General features: G+C 49.9%; 1 protein-coding gene across 1 annotated transcript in view; it reads left to right on the top strand.

Annotated features, from left to right (window-relative positions):
• LOC121269121 (corticotropin-releasing factor receptor 1-like) overlaps positions 1-26,154 on the top strand; it is a 458,204-nt gene that overhangs the window by 94,352 nt on the left and 337,698 nt on the right. The window lies entirely within an intron of this gene.

A 26,154-nucleotide genomic window follows, 5' to 3' on the forward strand; every position in this document is an offset into this window, starting at 1 on the left:
GCTGGTTGCTGAGGCAGGTTGCTTAAAAGGTCCGCATAGGTGCTCTGGGACTTAGTTCCAGTTACCGGGCCATCATTTGAAATGCCACCTTTCATATCCCACTGCTGCCTCGATGTTCTATTCACACTACTGACCACCATTTTATGTTATGGTGCCAGCTGCGGTGTCTCTCTCTGACAAGATCTTGAGATTTGTATGTTTAAACATGAATCCTTTATTGATAGTCTTTAACTATGTATAGATCCCAGGTTACTGTCATGCATGGTGCTGCTCCATGCAGGTAGGCTGCTTCAAGGGTTCTCCACATCAACCCCCTTACCTCACCAACCCTCTGTTACTTCATCAAAAATCTTAATCAAACTAATTAAACACTATTTGCCTTTAACAACTCCATGCCTGCTCTTCTTAATCAATCATCATCTGTCCAAGTGACTGCTATTTTGTTTTGGATTGTTGTTTCTAAAAGCTTTCCCACCATTGAAGTTAAGCTGACTGGTGTCTAGGTAGCTGGATTTCTCATTACACCCTTTTTTTGAACAAGAGTGCAACTTTTGCAATTCTCTAGTACCACCCCTGTATTAAAGGAGAGTTTGAAGATTATGGCCAGAGCATCCACAATTTCCACACTACCCACAGTATCTCGGATGCATCCCATCTAATTCTGGTGAATTATCAACTTTAAGTACAGCCAGCTTTTCTAATTCTCTGCTTTATCAATTTTTAACACATCCAATATCTCAACTACTTCCTTTCACTATGACTTCTGCTATATCTTCTTCCTTTGCAAAGACAGTTCCAAAGTACTCATTTAGATCTCAGGCATTCTGTCTGCTTCTGCAATCCTCATTTTGGTCACAAAATCATATTGACATCAAAGGAAGCCATTTGATTCAACGAGTCCATGTCGGCTCTCTGTAGAGTAATCCTGTAAGTCACATTCCCCTGTTCTATCCCCATAACCCTGCAAGTTTATTCCCCTCGAACGTACATCCAATTTCCTTTGAAAATCATTCATCATTAAAGCACTTCCACCACCCTTGTAGCAGCAAGTTCCAAATCCTTACCATTCACTGCGTAAAAAAGTTGTGTATCACATCCCCCCTTAATGTCTTGCCCAAAGCCCTACATCTGTTTCATCGAGTCCTTTATATCATCAATTAATGAGAACAGCTTTTCTTTGTCAGCCTCATTTAAACGTTTCCTAATCTTGAATGCCTCAATTAAATCACCGCTGAATCCCATTGCTCCAAGGAGAACAACCCTAGCATCTCCAACCTAATCTTTGATATTGGAATACAGAGTAAAATTTCAAATGCATCAAAACCTGGAGCTGTGGCAAACAGTGAAAATGGTATAAATCTCTCATCCCTAGAAACATTCTGGTAGATCTCCTCTACAGTCTGTCAAGGACCCTTAGATCCTTCCTAAACTGTGGTGACCAGAACAGGACTAGTTATAATATTCTAGTTCTGGCCTAACCAGACCTTTACAATGGCTCAGCGTAACTTCCTTGCTTTTGTACTAAATGCCTCTATTTATGAAGCCTAAGATCCCATATGCTTTTACTAACCATCCTCTCAATATGTCCTGCCATCTTCAAAGAGCTATACACATGGAGCCCAAGATTCCTCTTTCCTTGCACACTCTTTAGGATTGTGCCATTAAGTCTGTATTGCCCCCCTCTGTTCATTCTGACAAAATGAAACATCTCACACTTCTCCATATTAAATTCATCTGACACTTGTCTGCCCACTTTGCTGGCCTATCTCTGTCCTATTGCAGACGATTTATATCATCTTCACTGTTTGCCACAGCTCCAGGTTTTGATGCATTTGAAATTTTACTCCATATTCCAATATCAAAGTCAATTTTACAGATGTACATACATACATGTACTTGCATATGTATATATAGAAAAAAACAGTGGGCCTAGCACTGAACCTTGGGGAGCATCGATAGCTACTATGCTCCAGTCCAAAAAACAATAATTTACACAACTCGCTGTTTTTTGTCCTTAAGCCAATTTTCTATCCAAACTGACACTGACCCTCCTGTTCCATGAGTGTTAATTTTATGTGGTGCATTGTTAAACACTTTCTTAAAATCCATAGAGACAATATTAAATGCTTCCCCTTCATAAGCTTTCTCCATTAATTCATCAAAAAATGTAATTAGATTAGTGTTCTTAAGCCCCTCTTCCCTGTCCTCTCCACCCTCACCTCCAATAACAAGTACTCACTTCTTTGTCATTATGATTGAGACAGTCTGATTAGGTGCCTCTGCTGTGTCACACCCTTCCACTTGCCCATCTGCCCGAACTTCCTTTAATACTCTCCCCTGCCCCATCCCTGAACTAGTAATAGTTTCTGTAGTTTTTCTTCTATCATGACCTCTGAACTCATCTTGTCCATGAGACCCACCTCCTGATCCTTTGGTCCTATTCCTAACTAAATTGCTGATCAATCAATTTCCCCTACTGGTCCCTATGTTAGCCAATATTGTTAATGGTTCTCTCTCTTCACGTGTTGTCCCTCACTCCTTTAAATCTGCTGTCATCATTCCTTTTCTCAAAAAAAGCAACCCTTGCCCCCTCCATCCTTGCAAACTGCCATTCCATCTCCAATGTTTCATCTCCAAAGTTCTTTAATATGTTGTCATTTTCCAAATCCATTCTAATCTTTCTTGGAACTCCATGTTTGAATCCCTCCAATTAGGCTTTGCCCCAGCACAGTAACAAAACAACTCTTATCAAAGTCACAAATGAAATCCCATATGACCATGACAAATATACCTTGTCTTTCTCGTCCTGCCTGCAGCTGTTGACATGACTGACCAAACCATCCTCATTCACGGTCGTCCAGCTGGGTGAGACTGCTCTCACATGGTTCTATTCTTACCTATTTAGTCATAGCCAGAGAATTGCTTGTAATAGCTTCTCTTTCTGCTCCCGCACCATTATGCTGTCCCCCAAGGATCTATCCTTGGTCCCTCTTATTTCTCATCTATGTGCTTCCACTCAGCAACATCATCCGAAGGCCCGCCTTTAGTTTTCACATGTACGTTGACAATGCCCAGCTCCACCTCGCCAACATTTCTCTCAACTCCTGCGCTGTTGCTAAATTATCAATTTGATTACCAACTTCCAGTATTGGATATGTAGAAATTCCCTCCAACTAAATATTGAGAAGACGGAAGCTTTTTTTTTCAGTTCCCACTCCAAAATCCATCCACTAGCTGCAGACTCCAGCCTTCTCCCTGGCGACAGTCTGAGATTAAATCAGTCGCTTGCATCCTTGGTGTCATATTTGACCCCGTGTTGAGTTTCCAAGCTCATATTTGTTCTGTCACTAAGACCGCTTCTTTCCACCTCCGTAACATCGCTCAACTTCACCCCTGCTCATTTGCTACTGAAACTCTTATCCATGCCTTCATTACCCATAGACTCAGCTCTTCCAATGCACTCCTGATTAGTCTCCCAGATTCTACCCCCCATAAACTTGAGGTCATCCATAGCAAGTCCCATTCCCATAGCACCTCACTTGCATTGTACTGTGCTCATTCAGTTACATTGGCTTAAGCTCAAACAACACCTTAATTTTAAAATTCTCATCCTTGTTTTCCAATCCCTCCATGGCCTTGCTCCTCCCTAACTCTGTAATCTCTTCCAACTCCACACCCCTGAGAGATATCTACACTCCTCTAACCCTGGCCTCCTGTGCATTCGTAATTATAATTGCTCCCCCATTGGTGGTTGTGCCTACATTGCCTAGGCCTCATGTTCTGGAATTCCCTTCCTACCTCTCTGCTCCCTACGTCCCTTTCCTCCTTTATGACACTTCTTAAAACATAACCACTTTGACCAGGCTTTGGTCATCTGAGCGACTATTTTCTTATATGGCTAGGTGTCATACTTTGTTTATAATGCTCCCGTGAAGCCCCTTGGGACATTTCATTATGTTAACAGTGCTATATAAATATGATGGAGTCAATAGTTAGTGAAAGGAGTTTGTATCGAGGATCGAAAACGATGGCTTTAGTTTCCATATATTTAATTGAAGGAAATTTCTGCTCATCCAGCACTGATAATTTTCCATCAGTGGAACAGTTGAGGGTGGTGGCAGATACCATCAGTAGATATGTGAAAACTAAAGCTTACAGACGATGCTGCCTATTTTCTTTATACATTCTTGGGATATGAGCATTGCTGGCATTTAATGCCCATCCCTAATTGCCCTTGGTGGGGATGAGCCCTCTTGAACTGCTGCAAGTCCATGTGGTGTAGGTATACCCACAGTGCTGTTAGGGAGGGAGTTCCAGGATTTTTACCCAGCAATGGTGAAGAAACGCGATATATTTCTAAGTCAGGTTGGCATGTGACTTGGAGGGGAATTTGCAGGTGGTGCTGCCCTTGTTCTTAGGTGGTAGAGGTTAATGATTTGGAAGGTGCTGTCTAAGAAGCTTTGGTGAGTTGCTGCAGTGCATCTTGTAGATGGTACACACTGCTGCTACTGTGTGTGCTGTTGGTGGAGGGGGTGAATTCTTAAGGTATTGGATGGGGTGGCGATCGTGCTATTTTGTCTTGGATGGGGTTGGGCTTCCTGGGGTTGCTGGAGCTGCACTCATCCAGGTAAGTGGAGAGTATTCCATCACACTCCTGACTTTAGCCTTGTAGATGGTAAACAATCCTTTGGGGGAGTCAGGAAGTGAGTTTTTCACTTCAGAATTCCCAATCTCTGACATGCTTTTGTAGCCACAGTATTTATATGGCTGGTCCAGTTCAGTTTCTCCTCAATGGTAACCGCCAGGATGTCAATGGTGTGGGATTCAGTGATTGTAATGCCATTGAATGTAAAAGGGAGATGTTTAAATTCTCTCTCGTTGGTGTCATTGCCCAGAACTTGCGTACATAAATATTACTTGTCATTTATCAGCTGAAGCCTGAATGTTGTCCCCGTCTTGTTACTTGCAAGTACAGACTGCTTCAGTATTTCGGTAATAATCACAACCATCTATCTCATTTGTGGTAGAAATAACTCCAACCAAGCAGAGAGTTTTCCCAATTATTTAAACTTTGGTAAATCTCTTTGATGCTAGGTCTCGTCACTTCATGTCACCTCTGCCTTTTGCCTCTTTTGTCTATATTTGAACCAAGACTGTAATGAGGTCTGGAGCTTAATGGCCCTGGCAAAACTCAAAATGAGCTTGATGAGGTTATTGCTGATTAAGTGCCGCTTGATAACACTGTCAACAACATCTTCCATCACTTGCTGATGATCAAGAGTGGACAAATGGGGTAATAATTGGCCGTGTTGGATTTGTGCTACTTTTTGAGGACACGACATACCTGGGCAATTTTCCACATTGCCGGGTAGAGCCAGTGTTGTAGCTGTACTTGAATAGCTTGGCTAAGGGTGCGGCTAGTTCTAGAGCAAAAATCTTCAGTACCACAGCCAGGTTGCTGTCAGTGTTCTGAGATGATCCTTCTATCTTGGGCTCTAGGCATGGCATCTTAGACTGTGGACATTCTCTGGTATCTGCTTAACACTTGCTTATTAGTATTACAGTAAACAGGTTACAGGGTAGGCACATTACTCCTGGGCATGCTTCCAGCCTCTCTCTCTCAAGAGAGTCTAACACGTCACTGACTGATGCCAGTGGCACATCATCATCTCCCTCATACTTTAGCATATCCCATCTATTAACCCTTTATAATACACCTCCCTTCAAGTATACTGTCCTACATTCAACAACAACATGAAACTATTGCATTTCTTTAATTCCATTTATACAACCACACATTCTAACCTACCCTAGCTCCTTCTGTCCTGCTCCCCAAGTCACAGTCCTGGGGGATTCAATCTCCCACGGTATTTTTGCACCTTAGGGAAGACAGTTTGGAGACATAAGAGCTTTCTTCTGCATCTGGTAGGACATCATCCTCTGCAGAATAGGACAACACTTCACCAGCATTGCTGTTAGCATTGTTGGGAAGCAGAGTGTATGTTTCAGGATGTATGACCTGCAAGGACAAGAATGAGTTTTCAATGAAAGACTGATCCAAAAGAGAATACTGAAGAGAATCGAACTTCGAATCCTTTGAGACTAGAAGAGAAGAACTCAGGATATTCTGAGGAACTTGTTGCTCCTTGAAGCACTCAAGGAAAGTTTCAGAAGAGGAATGATCATCAACTCCTGGAAAGACCGTCACAGATGTATCATCGATTGAAAAGGCATTGAAGATCTGAGATTTCAATAAACTTAGGTAGTGAAGGACAAAATGAACAACTTCCTTTTAAGATTGCCGGAAAAAGAAGAATTGATTTTCCAATTTCAGAGGGACTTTCTGTAGGCAGTGGTAAGAGAGCCACAATTCTCTCTGTACAGTGGGCAATGGGAAAAATTGTTGAGAATATGGAGACAAGACAGCCTCATCCTCCTGTAATGAGATGAATTTCCTGTAGACCATCAGTTCGGGACAAGATTGCTGTCCAGGATTCTGCAGTTTCAGAAGTGCGAAAGATTCTGCCACAGCTTCTGTGCTGACCTCCAGCTCTGGGACTGAAGTATGGGTGGCAATTGATTTTCACCCTCAGAAGGTACCAGCTCTTTAGCAGTGTGATCCCCTACGGACTCTGACATGGAATCAGGCAAAGCATCCTCTCTAACTCGTTTTGTGCTATTTAGCATGCATGCTGTGTTATAGCTTCAACAATTGGCACTTAATTTTTATATAAGCTTTGTGATACTCTGACATACTCCGCTATGCTTCTTATTGAACCAGGGTTGATCTCCTGGCTTGTTTGTAATGATAGAGTGAGGAATATGTTGGGCCACAAGGCCACAGATTGTGGTTGAATACAATTCTGCTGCTGCTGATGGCTCCTGGTGCCTTATAGATGTCCAGATTTTAGCTGCTTGGTCTGTTCTGAGGCTATCGCAGTACTAATGCCACCCAACACGATGGAGATTATCCTCAGTGTGAAGACTGGACTTAATTTCCACAAGGACTAAGTGGTGGTCTCTCCTACCGACACTCTCATGGACAGATGCATCTGTGACAGGTTGACTGGTGAAGATGATGCCAAGAAGGATTTTCCCTTTTGTCAGTTCCGTCACCATCTGCCGCAGTTATGCCTTTCAGGAGGCAGTCGGTCAGTAATGATACTAAAAGCTACTCTTGGTATTGGACATTGAAGCCCCTTATCCAGAATACATTTGTGCCCTCAACATGGTGGAACAGTGATTCATCATCTGAGGAAGGGCAGCCAGTGGAATTCAGCAAGAAGTTTCCTTGCCCATATTTAGTCAGATGCTATGAGGTCCAGAATCAATATTGAGGTCTCCCAGGACAACAACTCCCCAACCATATATTACTGTGCTACCACATCTGGTGGGACAGCATATACCAAGGTATGTTGATGAAGTTATCTGGGACCTTGGCTGCAGTGTATGATTTGCTGAGTAGGACAATGCTAGATTGTTGATTGACTGGTCAGTGGGTTAACTCTCCCAATTTTGGCACAAGTTCCCGGATATTAGTGTGGACAATCTGGTTGGGCTGGATATGACTTCATTTATCTGGTGCCCAGGCTGAGGCTGCGAGATCCATCCATTTGCAGGTACACCCACGGTGCTATTAGAGAGGGAATTTTAGGATTTTATCCCAGCATGAGTGATGGAACAGCAATATTGTTCCAAGTCAGGATGATGTATTTCTTGGAGGGGAATTTGCATGTGTGTGGTTTTCTCAGGCACCTGCTACCATTGTTCTTCTAGATGGTAGAAACAGAAAGTGCTGCAGCTCAAATGCTACACACTGCTGTCTTTGTGTGCTAGTACAAAGAACAAAGAAAAGTACAGCACAGGAACAGGCCCTTCGGCCCTCCAATTCTGCGCCAATCATATTGCCCGTCAGCTAAAACATTTTGCACTTCCGGGGTCCGTATCCCTCTATTCCCATCCTATTCATTTATTTGTCAAGCTGCCTCTTAAACACCATTATCGTACCTGCTTCCGCCACCTCCTCTGGCAGCGAATTCCAGACACTCATTACCCTCTGCATAAAAAACTTGCCCCACACATCTCCTCTATAGTTTTCTCCTCTCACCTTAAATCTACGTCCCCTAGTAATTGAATCTTCCACCCTGGGAAAAATCTTCTGACTATCTACTCTGTCCACGCCACTCATAATTTTGTCAACTTCTATCAAGTCGCCCCTCAATCTCCGTCGCTCTAGTGAGAATAATCCGAGTTTCTCCAACCTCTCCTCATAGCTAATAACCTCCAGATCAGGCAGCATCCTGGTGAACCTCCTCTGCACCCTCTCCAATGCCTCCATATCCTTCTGGTAATGTGGTGACCAGAATTGCACGCAATATTCCAAGTGTCGCCTAACCAAGGTTCTATACAGCTGCAGCATGACTTCCCAGCTTTTATACTCAATACCCCTGCCAATGAAGGCAAGCATGCCATATGCCTTTCTGACTACCTTATCCACCTGCGTTGCCAATTTCAGTGACCTGTGGGCTGTACACCCAGATCCCTCTGCCCATCAATGCACTTAAGGGTTCTGCCTTTTACTGTATAATTCCTGCCTGTATTAGACCTTCCAAAATGCATTACCTCAAATTTGTCTGGATTAAAGTCCATCTGCCATTTCTGCGCCCAAGTCTCCAACCGATCTATATCCCGTTGTATCCTTTGACAGTCCTGTTCACCATCTGCAACTCCTCCAACCTTAGTGTCGTCTGCAAACTTACTAATTAGCCCAGTTACATTTTCCTCCAAATCATTTACATATACTACAAACAGCAAAGGTCCCAGCACTGATACCTGCGGAACTCCACTAGTCATAGCTCTCCATTCAGAAAAGCACCCTTCCACTGCTACCCTCTGTCTTCTATGACCAAGCCAATTCTGTATCCATCTTGCCAGCTCACCTCTGATCCCGTGTGACTTTACCTTCTGTACCAGTCTGCCATGAGGGACCTTGTCAAAGGCCTTACTGAAATCCATGTAGATAACATCCACTGCCCTTCCATCGTCGATCATCTTTGTCACTTCCTCGAAAAACTCGATCAAGTTACTGAGACATGACTTCCCCTTCACAAAACCATGCTGCCTCTCACTAATATGCCCATTTGCTTCCAAATGGTTGTAAATCCTGTCATGAAGAATCTTCTTCAATAATTTCCCTACCACTGATGTAAGGCTCACCGGCTGTAATTTCCTGGATTATCCCTGCTACCCTTCTTAAACAATGGAACAACATTAATAAGAACAAAAAACTGCGGATGCTGGAAATCCAAAACAAAAACAGAATTACCTGGAAAAACTCAGCAGGTCTGACAACATCGGCGGAGAAGAAACGAGTTGACGTTTCAAGTCCTCATGACCCTGTGCGAATATAAGGAGAGGGGTGAAATATAAGCTGGTTTAAGGTGGATTGGGGGGGGGGCGTGGGGAGGTGGGAGGGAGAGACTACAGTCATTGACAGGGCCCTCAACCGTGTCCGGCCCATCTCCCGCGCATCCGCCCTCACGCCTTCTCCTCCCTCCCAGAAACATGATAGGGTCCCCCTTGTCCTCACTTATCACCCCATCAGCCTCCGCATTCAAAGGATCATCCTCCGCCATTTCCGTCAACTCCAGCATGATGCCACCACCAAACACATCTTCCCTTCACCCCCCGGCGGCATTCCGTATGGATTGTTCCCTCCTGGACACCCTGGTCCACTCCTCCATCACCCCCTACTCCTCAACCCCCACCTATGGCACCACCCCATGCCCATGCAAAAGATGCAACACCTGCCCCTTCACTTCCTCTCTCCTCACTGTCCAAGGGCCCAAACACTCTTTTCAAGTGAAGCAGCATTTCACTTGCATTTCCCACAACTTAGTCTACTGCACTTGTTGCTCCCAATGCGGTCTCCTCTACATTAGAGAGACCAAACGTAAACTGGGTGACTGCTTTGCAGAACATCTGTGGTCTGTCCGCAAGAATGACCCAAACCTCCCTGTCGCTTGCCATTTTAACACTCCACCCTGCTCTCTTGCCCACATGTCTGTCCTTGGCTTGCTGCATTGTTCCAGTGAAGCCCAACGCAAACTGGAGGAACAACACCTCATCTTCCGACTAGGCACTTTACAGCCTTCCGGACTGAATATTGAATTCAACAACTTTAGATCTTGAACTCCCTCCTCCATCCCCACCCCCTTTCTGTTTCTTCCCCCTTCCTTTTGTTTTTTTCCAATAATTTATATAGATTTCTCTTTTCCCACCTATTTCCATTATTTTTAAATCGTTTATGCCCCGCTACTCTTTCAACCCCACCCCCATTAGAGCTGTACCTTGAGTGCCTTACCATCCATTCTTAATTAGCACATTCGTTTAGGTAATATCACTACCTTCAATACCTGTGTTCTTTTGTTCTTTTGTCTGTGACATCTTTTGATTATCTGCTCCTATCACTGCTTGCTTGTACCTACAACCACACCACCCCCCCAGCTTCTCACCCCTCCTCCCCCCCACCTTAAACCAGCTTATATTTCACCCCTCTCCTTATATTCACTCAGTTCTGTGGAAGGGTCATGAGGACTCGAAACATCAACTCTTTTCTTCTCCGCCAATGCTGCCAGACCTGCTGAGTTTTTCCAGGTAATTCTGTTTTTATAATGGAACAACATTGGCCATTCTTCAGTCCTCTGGGACCTCACCCGTAGCCAGTGAAGATACAAAGATTTCTGTCAAGGCCCCAGCAATCTCCTCCCTTGCCTCCCTCATACTCTGGGGTAGATCCCATCTGGCCCTGGGGACTTATCCACCTTAATATTCTTCAAGACGTCTAACAACTCCTCTTTTTTGATCTCAACATGATCCAGGCTATCGACACACTCTTCCCTAGACAAATCGACCGCTAAGTCCTTTTAGGTGAATACTGATGAGAAGTATTCATTTAGTATCTCTCCCATTTCTTCTGGCTCCACACACAGATTCCCACCTCTATCCCTGAGTGGGCCTACCCTTTCCCTGGCTACCCTCTTGCTTTTTACATATGTATAAAAGGCCTTGGGATTTTCCTTCATCCTGGTTGCCAGTGACTTTTCATGACCCCTTTTAGCCCTCCTGACTCCTTGCTTAAGTTTCTGCCTAATTTCTTTATATTCTCCACAGGCTTCATCTGTTCCTAGCCTTCTAGTCCTTACGGATGCTTCTCTTTTCTTTTTGACTAATCTCACAATATCCATCGTTATCCAAGGTTCCTGAAACTTGCCATACTTATCCTTCATCCTAGCAGGAAAATGCCAGTCCTGAACTCTTATCAACTGATGCTTGAAAGCCCCCCACATGTCAGTTGCTGATTTGCCCTCAAACATCCACCTCCAGTCTAGATTGCTCAGTTCCTGCTTAATATTGTTATAATTAGCCTTCCCCCAATTAAACACCTTAACCCGAGGACTCCTGTTATCCTTATCCACCAGTACCTTGAAACTTACTGAATTATGGTCACTTTTCCCAAAATGCTCCCCTACTGAAACTTTGGCCTCCTGGCCGGGTTCATTCCCTAATTCCAGGTCCAGTATTGCCCCTTCCCTAGTTGGTCTATCTACATATTGTCTCAGGAAGCCCTCCTGGATGCACCTTACAAATTCTGCGCCGTCCAAACCCCTAGCACTAAGTGATTCCCAGTCAATATAGGGAAAGTTAAAATCACCCACCATAACAACGCTATTGCTTTTACATCTTTCCAAAATCTGCCTACATAACTGTTCCTCAATCTCCCACCGGCAATTGGGAGGCCTATAGTAAACCACCAACATTGTGACTGCACCCTTCCTACCCTGGTGCTCTACCCATATTGCCTCGTTGCATGAGCCCACCGAGGTGTCCTCCTGTCGTACAGCTGTGACATTCCCCTTAACCAGCAGTGCAACTCCCCCACCTCTTCTACATCCCTCTCTATCCTGCCTGAAACATCTAAATCCTGGAACGTTTATCTGCCAATCCTGTCCGTCTTTCAACCGAGTCTCTGTAATAGCAATAACATCATAGTCCCAAGTACTAATCCAAGCTCTAAGCTCATCCACCTTGTCTGTTATACTTCTCACATTGAAACAAATGCATTTCAGACCCCCAGTCCCACTGTGTTCAGTAATTTCTCCCTGCCTGTCCCTCCTCTTGGTCCTACTGGCCATATTCACTGGTTCCCAGTCATTTATTTCACCTGCTGACTTATTGCTCTGGTTCCCACCTCCCTGCCATACTAGTTTAAACCCTCCAGAGTGACACAAGCAAACCTCGCAGCTAGGATATTGGTGCCCCTCCAGTTTAGATGCAACCCGTCCTTCTTGTACAGGTCCCACCTGCCCCAGAAGAGATCCCACTGATCCAGATATCGGAAACCCTCCCTCCTACACCATCTGTTCAGCCACGTGTTCAGCTGCACTATCTTCCTATTTCTAGCCTCACTGGCACATGGCACAGGGAGTAATCCTGAGATTACAAACCTAGAGGCTCTTTTTTTTAACATTCTGCCTAACTCTCTGAACTCCCGCTGCAGGACCTCGTCACTCTTCCTGCCTATGTCATTAGTACCAATATGTACCACGACCTCTGGCTGTTCTCCCTCCCCCTTCAGAATGTCCCATACCCGATCAGAGACATCATGGACCCTGGCACCAGGGAGGCAACATACCATCCCGGCGTCCCTTTCACGACCACAGAAGCGCCTATCTGAGCCCCTGACTATAGAGTCCCCTATGACAATTGCTCTTCTGTGTTTTGACCCCCCCCCCCCCCCCCCCCCCCCCCCCCCCCCCCCCACCGGCTGAACAACAGAGCCAGCCGTGGTGCCACTGCTGTGGCTACTGCTGTTGTTTTCCCCTGATAGGCCATCCCCCCCAACAGTATCCAAAACGGTTTACCTGTTAGAGAGGGGGCAGCCACAGGGGATTTCTGCACTGACTGCCTGCCCCTTCTAGCAGTGACACATCTATCTGTACCTTGGGTGTGACCACGTCTGCAAAACTCCTGTCAATGAAGCTTTCCGCCACCTGAATGCTCCTAAGTGCATCCAACTGCTGCTCCAACCGATCCATGCGGGTCTGTGAGGAGCTGCAATTGGGTACATTTCCTGCAGATGTAGTTGTCCGGGACACTTGAAGCGTCACAGATTTCCCACATTCCACAGGTGAAGCACTTCACCCCAGCAGCTACCATTTCTAGAACTATTTAATAAATCAATTTAAATCTAATAAATGCTTATTGACTCTTTATTAATTATACGTTCCCTAGGGCTAGATTTCTACTATAAATGCTATATTCTAAGAACAGTAATCCCCTGATTCTGGTCTAGATACCCTCTACTTATTAATTAAGTGATTAATTTATTTGGTTTAAGTAGTAGTGGAGGGAGTAGATGTTTAAGGTGGTGGCTGGGCCGCTTTGCCCAAGATGATGTCGAGCAGGAGCTGCACCAACTCACTCTTAACTTGTGCCTTGATGGACACACAAATCCCAGCCTTTGATCTGCTCTGTATTTATGCACAGTGCTTATGTAACTGATCAATGGTAACCCCCAGGGTGTTGATAGTGGGGGATTCAGCGATGATAATGCCATTGAATGTCAAGGGGAGATGGTTAGATTCTCTCTTGTTGGAGATGGTCATCGCCTAGCACTTGTGTGGCGTAAATGTTACTTGCCACTTGTCAGCCCAAGCCTGGATATTGTTCAGGTCTTGCTGCATGCAGACACGGACTGCTTCAGTATCTGAGGAGTTGCAAATGGTACTGAACATTTGTACAATCAGCCATCATTCCCACTTCCAACCTTATGACAGAGGGAGGGTCATTGATAAACCAGCTGAAAATGGTTGGGCCTAGGACACTACCTTAGGGAATCCCCATTGACTTCAATTTTGCTGGGACTTGGTGCCACATATGGTCAAATGCTGCCTTGATGTTGTGGGTAGTCACTCTCACCACACCCCTGGAAATCAGTTCTTTTGTCCATATTTGGAACCTATTCTCCTGAAGTTGCAAGTTGAGTGGCCCTGGCAGAACACAAACCGAATGACAATGAACAGGTTGTTGAACAAGTTCTGCATGATAGCACTGTCAACAACACCTTCCATTACTTTGCTGGTAATTTGAGTGTGAACTGATGGAGCGGTAATTGGTTGGATTGGATTTGCCCTGCTCTTTGTGGACAGGACATACCTAGGTAATTCCCTCCATTGTTGAGTAGAATAGCTTGGCTACATTCTGAAGAACAAACCTTCAATACTATAGCCAGGATGTTGTCTGGGCCTATAGCCTTTGCTGCACTGAGTGCCTTAGTCAATTAAATTCACATATCATCAAGAAATAGCTTAAGACTAGATTTTGGGGACCTCTGGAGGAGGCCGAGATGGATCGTTTAGCTCCGTCTTTTACGTGCTGCTTCTGCATTTTAGCCTATGTGTAGTCCTATGTGGTAGTTTTTCCAGGCTGGCACCTCATTTTTGTGTGTGCCTGGTTCTGGTCCTGGCCAGGGTCAGGGAGAGAAATCATGGGCCCTGGTGCTTCTCCTCTTTCTGAGCCCTTTATTCCCCACCCTCTTTCCCCCCTCCCCCCCTCACCTTCTTCACCCTCTTCACCCTCCTCCTCAATCATGCATGATATTTTTCTTTCTTTCAAGATTCACCAATCATTTCACCAGTCACAGAAAGGTCCTCGTAAGATGATAATGCTCATTGTTAGCATCTGGTTACAAATATTGTCAGATATATATGCAGCATGGGCCGTTAATATTAAGTGCAGTAATGGTATAATACAGTGTTAATTTGTTTGCGCCCTTTAAGTGATCCCACCATGACTGTTAAATAAACCAGAGACTGCAAATTTTACTTTATCAGCATCATGCAATATTGTTAATTTGACAGGAAAATATCTTGTTTTTTTAATTGCACTGTGCAGACAATAACACTGATTTTTGTGACTGCCTTAGATCTTATTAACATGTTCTGCAATTGCACCATATAGACACCGTGACAGTAAATTCATATTTTGGGGAAAGGTTCAATACTTGCAACGCAGATAAACTGCATAAGATCTTTTCTATTCTGGAAGAGTTAGAAGACTTTCTCTTACCTGGGAGTATGATGTTATTCAATTATTTCATAAAAGGAGTATAATTGGATTCTATTTTATCAGTAATCTCACGGGGTAGAAAGATTAAATGACTCCTGAGCAACCAAGTGGAATGATTGGACAACACAGGTCTTCACTGTCAGTGAGAAGCATTGGAGTCCTTGGGTTTCTCTGTGTGACACAGCTTTTAAGAGCCTAGAAGACAAAGACTGCTGTTTGCTGCTTCTCACTACAATATATTTTCAATATCTACTATGCAACACAACTTTATCATAATATTTTAAAACCTCAAAAAACTCACAAAATACCAAGATAGAGTGGGTTAATAGATAAGTGGACAAAGGACAAGATTGAAGTCAATGGAAAAGACTCTTGAGAATCTTGTACAGTGTAAAACAGGTTACTGATTCACTATGAGCCCATTACACACTCCTGCCCTGCCAATCTCACCCCGCAAAGGCTGCCCGCAGTAACATTTCATTAGCAACAAAATAAACAGAACTCCAGCCATGATTCCACCCTCTGTTTACAAAATAATTATGGACGTCAAAGGCAATCTACCCAGCTCGTCTCATCCATCCAGGATGACATACGTATTGGGGACAAGAGTTGGCCATTCAGCCCCTCAACCCACTTCTGGCTTTTAATAACATTGCCTACATTAGACCAGGGACTAGAACTCAAAAGTATTTATTTGGCTGTAAAGCAATTTGGGGCATTGTGAAAGGTGCTCTATAAATGTATGTTTGTCTTTCTTTCATTATTGCATACTGTAGGCAGCGTGACTGTAGCAATGGTGAAGTTGGAGGCTCAATCCTGATGCTCTAAGGATAATTAATCACTCAGTAATCAACTGATGTTAGGAAAGTGGCTACGAATAAATCACTACATTTACAATTCAACCCTGTAACTAATACAACTTTACCATTTTGAATTCTCTGGTGCCAACCCACAATATACCATAAATGGTATCTGCCCCTTTTACACTGATGACACCGTCCCCAGGATTTTCCTACCAGACATCTACCAGCAGCTTAGGAAAAATGTACAGTGGATTCAATTGCTGATCTGAATTTTTCAGAGAAGAATGGTACATAGTACATAAAGTCAGTACGGCCTTAAGTCAAGAACTAGATTGTTTCCCCTTCCCCTAGAAACTGTCATATAAATTGTGTTGTACGCTGAATTTGCAGCCTAAAATTGAATTTTTAAAAAATATTCATTCACGGGATGTGGGCCTCACTGGCTGGGCCAGCATTTATTGCCCGTCCCTAGTTGCCCTTGAGAAGGTGATGGTGAGCTGCCTTCTTGAACCGCTGCAGTCCATGTGGTGTAGGTACACCCACTGTGCTGTTAGGAAGGGAGTTCCAGGATTTTGACCCAGTGAGAGTGAAGGAACGGTGATATATTTCCAAGTCAGATGGTGAGTGACTTGGAGAAGAGCTTCTAAGTGGTGGTGTTCCCATCCATATACTGCCCTTGTCCTTCAATATGGTAGTGGTCATGGGTTTGGAAGGTGCTGTCAAAGGAGCCTTGGTGAATTACTGCAGTGCATCTTGTAGATGGTACACACTGCTGCTACTGCGCTTCGGTGGTGGAGGGAGTGAATGTTTGTGGAAGTGGTGCCAATCAAGAGGGCTGCTTTGCCCTGAATGGTGTCATGCTTCTTGAGTGTTGTGCGAACTGCGCTCATCAGACAAGTTTGGAGTATTCCATCACACTCTGATTTGTGCCTTGTGGACAGACTTTGGGGAATCAGGAGGTGAATTACTCGTCGCACGATTCCAAGGCTATGACCTGCTCTTGTAGCCACAGTATTTATATAGCTGGCCTAGTTCAGTTTCTGGTCAATGATAACTTCCAGGATGTTGATAATGGGGATTCAGTGATGGTAATGCAATTGAATGTGGTTAGATTCTCTCTTGTTGGAGATGGTTATTGCCTGACACTTGTGTGGTGCGAATGTTACTTGCCATTTATTAGCCCAAGCCTGGATATTGTCCAGGTCTTGCTGCATTTGGACATGGACTGCTTCAGTATCTGAGGCGTCGCAAATGGTGCTGAACATTGTGCAATCATCAGCAAACATCCCCACTTCTGACCTCATGATAGAAGGAAGGTCATTGATGAAGCAGCTGAAGATGGTTGGGCTGAGGACACTACCCTGAGGAACTGCTGCAGTGATGTCCTGGAGCTGAGATAACTGACCTCCAACAACCACAACCATCATCCTTTGAGCTAGTTGAACCAGCGGAGAGTTTTCCCCCTGATTCCCATTGACTCCAGTTTTGCTAGGGCTCCTTGATGCCAGACTCGATCAAATGCTGCCTTGATGTCAAAGGCAGTTACTCTCACCTCACCTTGGGAGTTCAGCTCTTTGGGCCATGTTTGAACCAAGGCTGTAAAGAGGTCAGGAGCTGTGTAGCCCTGGTAGAACTCAAGCTTGGTGTCAGTGAGCCACACTCCAACCTCCCCCCCCACCACCACTCTAACCTCCCCCCAAACTCCCCCACACTCCAACCTCCCCCCACCACTCCAAACTCCCCCCCACTCCAACCTGCCCCCCCACTCCAACCTGCCCCCCCACTCCAACCTCCCCCGCACTCCAACCTACCCCCCCCACTCCAACCTCCCCCCCCACTCCAACCTACCCCCCCCACTCCAACCTCCCCCCCCACTCCAACCTACCCCCCCCACTCCAACCTACCCCCCCCACTCCAACCTACCCCCCCCACTCCAACCTCCCCCCCCACTCCAATCTCCCCCCCACTCCAACCTCCCCCCCCACTCCAACCTCCCCCCCACTCCAACCTCCCCCCACCACTCCAACCTCCCCCCCCACTCCAACCTACCCCCCCACTCCAACCTCCCCCCACCACTCCAACCTCCCCCCCCACTCCAACCTACACCCCCCACTCCAACCTCCCCCCCCACTCCAACCTCCCCCCAACACTCCAACCTACCCCCCCCACTCCAACCTCCCCCCCACTCCAACCTCCCCCCCACTCCAACCTCCCCCCCACTCCAACCTCCCCCCCACTCCAACCTCCCCCCACCACTCCAACCTACCCCCACCACTCCAACCTACCCCCCCCACTCCAACCTACCCCCCCACTCCAACCTACCCCCCCACTCCAACCTCCCCCCCACTCCAACCTCCCCCCCACTCCAACCTCCCCCCACCACTCCAACCTACCCCCCCACTCCAACCTACCCCCACCACTCCAACCTCCCCCCCCACTCCAACCTCCCCCCCACTCCAACCTACCCCCCCCACTCCAACCTACCCCCCCACTCCAACCTACCCCCCCACTCCAACCTCCCCCCCACTCCAACCTCCCCCCCACTCCAACCTACCCCCCCCACTCCAACCTACCCCCCCCACTCCAACCTCCCCCCCACTCCAACCTCCCCCCCACTCCAACCTCCCCCCCCACTCCAACCTCCCCCCACCACTCCAACCTCCCCCCACCACTCCAACCTACCCCCCCACTCCAACCTACCCCCCCACTCCAACCTCCCCCCACCACTCCAACCTCCCCCCACCACTCCAACCTACCCCCACCACTCCAACCTCCCCCCACTCCAACCTCCCCCCCACTCCAACCTACCCCCCCACTCCATCCTCCCCCCCACTCCAACCTCCCCCCCCACTCCAACCTACCCCCCCACTCCAACCTCCCCCCCACTCCAACCTACCCCCCCCACTCCAACCTCCCCCCCACTCCAACCTACCCCCCCACTCCAACCTCCCCCCCACTCCAACCTCCCCCCCACTCCAACCTCCCCCCACCACTCCAACCTCCCCCCCCACTCCAACCTACCCCCCCACTCCAACCTCCCCCCCACTCCAACCTCCCCCCACCACTCCAACCTCCCCCCCCACTCCAACCTCCCCCCCACTCCAACCTCCCCCCCACTCCATCCTCCCCCCCACCCCAACCTACCCCCCACTCCAACCTCCCCCCACCACTCCAACCTCCCCCCACTCCAACCTCCCCCCCACTCCAACCTACCCCCCCCACTCCAACCTACCCGCCCCACTCCAACCTCCCCCCCCCACTCCAACCTCCCCCCACCACTCCAACCTCCCCCCACCACTCCAAACTACCCCCCCACTCCAAACTCCCCCCCCGCTCCAACCTCCCCACCACTCCAACCTCCCCCCCACTCCAACCTCCCCCCACCACTCCAACCTCCCCCCCACTCCAACCTCCCCCCCACTCCAACCTCCCCCCCACTCCAACCTCCCCCCCCACTCCAACCTACCCCCCCACTCCAACCTACCCCCCCACTCCAACCTCCCCCCCACTCCAACCTCCCCCCCACTCCAACCTCCCCCCCCACTCCAACCTCCCCCCCCACTCCAACCTCCCCCCACCACTCCAACCTCCCCCCCCCACTCCAACCTACCCCCCCCACTCCAACCTCCCCCCACCACTCCAACCTACCCCCCCCACTCCAACCTCCCCCCCACTCCAACCTCCCCCCCCACTCCAACCTCCCCCCCCACTCCAACCTACCCCCCCACTCCAACCTCCCCCCCCACTCCAACCTACCCCCCCCACTCCAACCTCCCCCCCCACTCCAACCTCCCCCCCACTCCAACCTCCCCCCCACTCCAACCTACCCCCCCCACTCCAACCTCCCCCCCCACTCCAACCTCCCCCCCACTCCAACCTACCCCCCCCACTCCAACCTACCCCCCCACTCCAACCTACCCCCCCCACTCCAACCTCCCCCCACCACTCCAACCTACCCCCCCCACTCCAACCTACCCCCCCACTCCAACCTCCCCCCCACTCCAACCTCCCCCCCCACTCCAACCTCCCCCCCACTCCAACCTACCCCCCCACTCCAACCTCCCCCCACCACTCCAACCTCCCCCCCCACTCCAACCTCCCCCCCCACTCCAACCTACCCCCCCACTCCAACCTCCCCCCCCACTCCAACCTCCCCCCCCACTCCAACCTACCCCCCCCACTCCAACCTACCCCCCCCACTCCAACCTCCCCCCACCACTCCAACCTCCCCCCCCACTCCAACCTACCCCCCCACTCCAACCTCCCCCCACTCCAACCTCCCCCCCACTCCAACCTCCCCCCCACTCCAACCTACCACCCCCACTCCAACCTCCCCCCACCACTCCAACCTACCCCCCCCACTCCAACCTACCCCCCCACTCCAACCTACCCCCCCACTCCAACCTCCCCCCCCACTCCAACCTACCCCCCCCACTCCAACCTCCCCCCACCACTCCAACCTCCCCCCCACTCCAACCTCCCCCCCACTCCAACCTCCCCCCCACTCCAACCTACCACCCCCACTCCAACCTCCCCCCACCACTCCAACCTCCCCCCCCCACTCCAACCTCCCCCCCACTCCAACCTACCCCCCCACTCCAACCTCCCCCCCACTCCAACCTCCCCCCCACTCCAACCTCCCCCCCCACTCCAACCTACCACCCCACTCCAACCTCCCCCCCACTCCAACCTCCCCCCCACTCCAACCTCCCCCACCACTCCAACCTACCCCCCCACTCCAACCTACCCCCCCCACTCCAACCTCCCCCCACCACTCCAACCTCCCCCCCCACTCCAACCTCCCCCCCACTCCAACCTCCCCCCACCACTCCAACCTACCCCCCCACTCCAACCTCCCCCCACCACTCCAACCTCCCCCCCCGCACCAACCTCCCCCCCACTCCAACCTCCCCCCACCACTCCAACCTACCTCCCCCACTCCAACCTCCCCCCCCACTCCAACCTCCCCCCACCACTCCAACCTCCCCCCACTCCAACCTCCCCCCCCACTCCAACCTACCCCCACCACTCCAACCTCCCCCCACCACTCCAACCTCCCCCCCACTCCAACCTCCCCCCACCACTCCAACCTACCCCCCCACTCCAACCTACCCCCCCACTCCAACCTACACCCCCCACTCCAACCTCCCCCCCCACTCCAACCTACCCCCCCACTCCAACCTACCCCCCCACTCCAACCTACCCCCCCACTCCAACCTACCCCCCCACTCCAACCTACCCCCCCACTCCAACCTACCCCCCCACTCCAACCTACCCCCCACTCCAACCTACCCCCCCACTCCAACCTACCCCCCCCACTCCAACCTACCCCCCACTCCAACCTACCCCCCCACTCCAACCTACCCCCCCCACTCCAACCTACCCCCCCACTCCAACCTCCCCCCCCACTCCAACCTACCCCCCCACTCCAACCTACCCCCCACTCCAACCTACCCCCCCACTCCAACCTCCCCCCCACTCCAACCTCCCCCCCACTCCAACCTACCCCCCCCACTCCAACCTACCCGCCCCACTCCAACCTACCCCCCCCACTCCAACCTACCCCCCCTACTCCAACCTACCCCCCCACTCCAACCTACCCTCCCCCACTCCAACCTCCCCCCCCACTCCAACCTACCCCCCCCCACTCCAACCTACCCCCCCCACTCCAACCTCCCCCCCCACTCCAACCTACCCCCCCCCACTCCAACCTACCCCCCCCACTCCAACCTACCCCCCCCACTCCAACCTACCCCCCCCCACTCCAACCTACCCCCCCCACTCCAACCTCCCCCCCCACTCCAACCTCCCCCCACCACTCCAATCTCCCCCCACCACTCCAACCTCCCCCCACCACTCCAACCTACCCCCCCCACTCCAACCTCCCCCCCACTCCAACCTCCCCCCCACTCCAACCTACCCCCCCACTCCAACCTACCCCCCCCACTCCAACCTCCCCCCCCACTCCAACCTTCCCCCCCACTCCAACCTCCCCCCCACCACTCCAACCTCCCCCCCCACTCCAACCTCCCCCCCCACTCCAACCTACCCCCCCCACTCCAACCTCCCCCCACCACTCCAACCTCCCCCCCACTCCAACCTACCCCCCCACTCCAACCTCCCCCCCACTCCAACCTACCCCCCCCACTCCAACCTACCCCCCCCACTCCAACCTACCCCCCCACTCCAACCTACCCCCCCACTCCAACCTACCCACCCCCACTCCAACCTACCCCCCCACTCCAACCTACCCCCCCACTCCAACCTACCCCCCCACTCCAACCTACCCCCCCCACTCCAACCTACCCCCCACCACTCCAACCTCCCCCCACCACTCCAACCTACCCCCCCACTCCAACCTCCCCCCACCACTCCAACCTCCCCCCCACTCCAACCTACCCCCACCCACTCCAAACTCCCCCCAACTCCAATCTCCCCTCCACCACTCCAACCTGCCCCCCCACTATTCCAAAATCCCCCACCACTTCAACACCTCCAACCTGCCCCACACCACTTCAACCTGCTCCCCACCTCTCTAGCCTCTCCCAACTATTCCAACACTCCCAACCACTTCAACACCCCCAATCTGCCCCCCATCACCCCAACCTCCCCCCACCACTCCATTCTCCCCCCCAACACTTCAACTTCCCCCCCACCTCTCCAACCTTTCCCCCACCTCTCCAGCCTCCCCCACCACTCCAATACCCCCACAACATTACAACATCCTCCAGTTCCCCCCCGGACAACTACCATTCCACCAACCCTAACCTCCTCCCCGCTATTCTGTCCACCCCCCCACCACTCCAACACCTCCCGCCACTCCCGCACCCCCAACCTCTGCCCCCCCACCAATCATCCAACCTCCCGCTCAATACTCCAACACCCTCAACCACTCCAACCTCACCCCTACCACTCCAACAGTCCCCAACCTCCCCCTGACTATCTGTCCCCCTCCCCACACCCGCCAAGCATGCACTAAAATAGGATTTCACTTACCATTTTTCAACCATGAGCTCTCAGTTGCTGTGCTGCTGTTGTTGATCTTTGGACAGACTCTGCTTAGAGTAAGGAATCCCCCAGGCCCCAGGCCCTGGTGATTAGCACCACCTGCACCCGCCCCCCCCCCGCCTCCCCCTTCCAGGCCCTGGTCTTGGCATGCTCTCCTGAATTAGGGTTGTTCCCCTGGCTTGATGGTAATAGCAGAGTGAGGGATATGCCAGGCCATGAGTTTACAGAAGTGGTTGAATACAATTCTACTGCTGCAGATGACTCATTTCCTCAAGGATGTTTTGAGCCTATCCCATTTAGCAAAGTAGTTGTGACAGAAAAGTTTTCAGCGTGAAGAAGAGTTTTGTCTCCACAAGGACACAAGTTGGTCACTCTTACCAATACTGTCATGCACTGATGCATTTATGACAGGTGTATTGATGAGCTCAAGTAAGATTTTCCCTCTTGCTGGTTCACTCACCACCTCCTGCAGGCCCAGTCTGGCAGATATGTCCTTTTGGACTCAGCCAGCTTGGTCAGTAGTAATGCTACTGATTCACTCTTGGTATTAAACATTGAAGACCCTCATTCTCAGTACATTCTGTATCCTTGTAAATTGTGTTCAACATGATGGAAAACTGATTCTTCAGCTAAGGGAGGGCAGTCAGTGTTTATCAGCAGGAAGTTTCCTTGCTCAGGTTTGATCTGATGCCATGAGACTTTAAGGGGTCTGGAGTCAACGGCCAGTCCCACCTGACTGCATCACTCTCTGCTGCCACTGTCTCTGGTGGGTCTGTGCTATCAGTAGGACAGGATGTATCCTGCTATGATGATGGAGGTGTCTTACACATTGGCTGTAAGATATGATTTGGTGAATATGAATGTCAGGTTATTGCTCAGTTCTCCAGTTTTGGCTCAGAGTCCCAGTTGCTAATTACAGGGCTGAGCGCACAGGATGTGCCTCTGTTGTTCTCGATGCCTGGGTGATGCCAGGTTGTCTGACTGTTTTTATTCTTAATTAAGTTTTTTGTTGTGGTTTGATAGAATTGAACGGCAAATCAGGACTTTTCAGAGGGCAGTTGAGATTCAACTACATTGCTGTGGGTCTGAAATCACATGTAAGGCAGACAAGCCAAGGGTGGCAGATATTCTGTGGTTGAAACGTTTTATGTTTGGTGGTTTTTGAACAGAACTTGGTGTTGAAGCAGGTCTCTGAGAGTAAGGCAGAAACTGTGGGTGGAAATTTCCACTCCAGAGCCTAAGGGTGGAATTTTCTGTGCCTGTTGGTATTGGCAGATGTGACTGGACAATATGGCAGAAAGGCCAAAAATTGGTTTCACAACATGGTGAAACAGATTTGCAATTGTCTGCTCCACGCATTTTCTACCGCCGCATGTTGGGAACTTCATTTTAATACATTCGCATTTCATTGTAAGTGTTGCTAACTGCAAACATCCTCCCATACTGAATGATCTGGGCATCACACCAATGTGTTTCACAATATTATATATAAGGTATACACCTGGTGAGCTGCACTTTGAGGAGAACTTGGACATGAGTGCACTGTAAGATGTGCAGCACTCGCGAAGATTGCCAGTTGGACCTCAAGGTTGAGGGGCCGTGCATTCAGGCGAGAGCACAGACAAGTCACATCTTCCTAGCTGGCTGACAGTGTGGTGTCGGGGCAAGGACTGCACTGCACTGCGGGTGGGGCCAGTTGTGGGGAAGGTGCAAAGGCTGCACTGTGGTTGAAGGTAGTGCATAAACACGTGCTGGGGGTGGGAGAGAGAAGCGGCCAGGCATTAGGGAAACCTTGTATAAAGTGACCTTTCCTCTGCAGCTGAGACAATTCAGGTGCAATTACATTGACATGCTTAGAGTCCGGCCCCTAGCTTATCTGATCACTCAAGCAACACAGAGGCATGAAAGTACCAGGCTGTAAAGGGCGCAGGAGGTGACGACGATGACACCCTCGGGGACTGTATTGCAGGGCTCCACCAGACTGGTCCAGGCACCAAAACCTCATTTTCAACATCCTGATGGTTTGCTGCACCAAGATGCGAGCTGCAGCATGAGCCTTGTTGTACCTTCGCTCTGCTGCAGTCTGAGGACGCTGCACGGGTGTCATCAGTCATATTGTCTGCTGGTTGCCATTGTTCACGAGAAGCCAACCCTGCAGCCCCTGTGGACCCTGGAAGATGGCAGGAATCTGTGACCGACTGAGAATATAGGAGTCGTAGATATTCCCTGGGAACTGTCAGCAGACCTGTAGGATGTATTTGTGGCATTGCACACCAGCTGAACATTCAGTAGTTGACCACATGTTGCCACGGAGATCTAATCACCCCGTGAGTGCAGTCGATGGCACCCTGCACCTGTGGGAGACCTGAGATCTGAGCAAATCCCAGCGCTCTTGCTTCCTGGCTTTCCTAATCCTGGGTGAAATGCACAAAGTTGTGTGCCTTCATGAAGATGCCGTCCGTGATGCCACGAATGCATTTGTGGGCGGAGGCTTGTGCTATCCCACAAAGGTCACCTGTGGAGCCCTGAAAGGGGCCACTGGTGTAATAGTTGAGCGCTGCGGTCACTTTCATGACCACTGGCAGTGGATGCTCTCCATGTCCCCATGGCACCAAATCCTGCAGCAGGTGGCAGATGTGACTGACCAGTTCCCTGAATGTGCGGTGCCTTTGGCAACATTGGATCCGCAGGAATGAGAAGCGCTGCCTATAGGCCCTGGGTGTCACTTGGCGCCAACCAGTGACGGCTCGCTGTGGCTCTTCAGCGGCATTTGTGGGAGGCCCAGCCCTCTTCCTGAGGGCGCTGCTCCACCCTCTGCGCAGTCAGGCGCCTCCATTTCTCCCTTCTCCTTTGTCTTCATTCTCTGTACACCATGAAGCATACAGCTAGTTCACCAAGCTCCATGCTCCTGATGTACTCCTCCTGCAGGAGGAAAGAGAGAGACACGTGGATTACCTCGGGTGTCCCAAGAACCTCTCTTGGTTAAGTCTGGAGGCCCCTTAAAGCTTGGAGAGAGTGCTGACCACCACTTGGATGGTTGCCCGAAACCCCACCCACCTGCGCCCCACTTCACCTGACCACTTTGGCCACTGGACTGCAGGCTCAGGCGCAGGCATTCTCCTAACCTGCACTGCGAGGCTGCACTGTTAGCTTGAACTGTGAGGGAGACTGGTCCAAACTGGGATGCTGACATTGCAAAGGGGTTGAGGGCACC

This window comes from Carcharodon carcharias, chromosome 23 (genome assembly GCF_017639515.1).
Source record: "Carcharodon carcharias isolate sCarCar2 chromosome 23, sCarCar2.pri, whole genome shotgun sequence".
Lineage (NCBI taxonomy): Eukaryota > Metazoa > Chordata > Chondrichthyes > Lamniformes > Lamnidae > Carcharodon > Carcharodon carcharias.